The sequence below is a fragment of the Arachis ipaensis genome, chromosome B03 (assembly GCF_000816755.2).
Source record: "Arachis ipaensis cultivar K30076 chromosome B03, Araip1.1, whole genome shotgun sequence".
Classification (NCBI taxonomy): Eukaryota; Viridiplantae; Streptophyta; class Magnoliopsida; order Fabales; family Fabaceae; genus Arachis; species Arachis ipaensis.
In genome coordinates, this window is record NC_029787.2 from 32,398 (window position 1) to 32,924 (window position 527).

Here is a 527-nt window from a genome sequence, read left to right on the forward strand (position 1 = left end):
GAGTTTTAGACGATTGACGTCTTTTATTCTCCTTCTTTTTAACATTATTAAAGGTTAGTGGTTCAATTTTTTTTTTTAAAAGGTCCGATTTCATTTCATCAATAGAAAAGAATGAAAGTAAAAGTAGAATTAAAATATAAAGATTGAAACGAAAGTGAAAGATTAAAAAATGGGGTATTCAGTTTAAAAAATATTCGAATAGGACTCAACAGCATGTATACTTGACACGTGACTAAAAATACAAATTAAACGGTCCAATTTATATATCTGTCCAATTTATATATCTGCCCAACCTCTAATCGAACCGTTCAATTAGGGTAATTCAAATCTTCAAATCAGTCTGTCCGATTCTTTTATTACAGGTTTCACCACATCCGCCTAAAGCCCCTACACTCTCCTATAATCCTGCTATACTCCATGCTTTCCTAATATCAAAAATAAAAAAGTGAACTTTGTTCTGACATTTTACCCATCACAATTATCATATTCCGTTATCCTTAATCTTCTCAATCATCCATTTTCATATA

General features: G+C 30.6%; 1 protein-coding gene across 1 annotated transcript in view; it reads left to right on the forward strand.

Moving 5' to 3' along the window:
• Positions 324-527, forward strand: part of LOC107629499 (microtubule-associated protein RP/EB family member 1A) — a gene marked incomplete in the record, with an annotated part of 4,204 nt that continues 4,000 nt past the window's right edge. The window contains 1 exon segment of the mRNA XM_016332311.2: positions 324-527.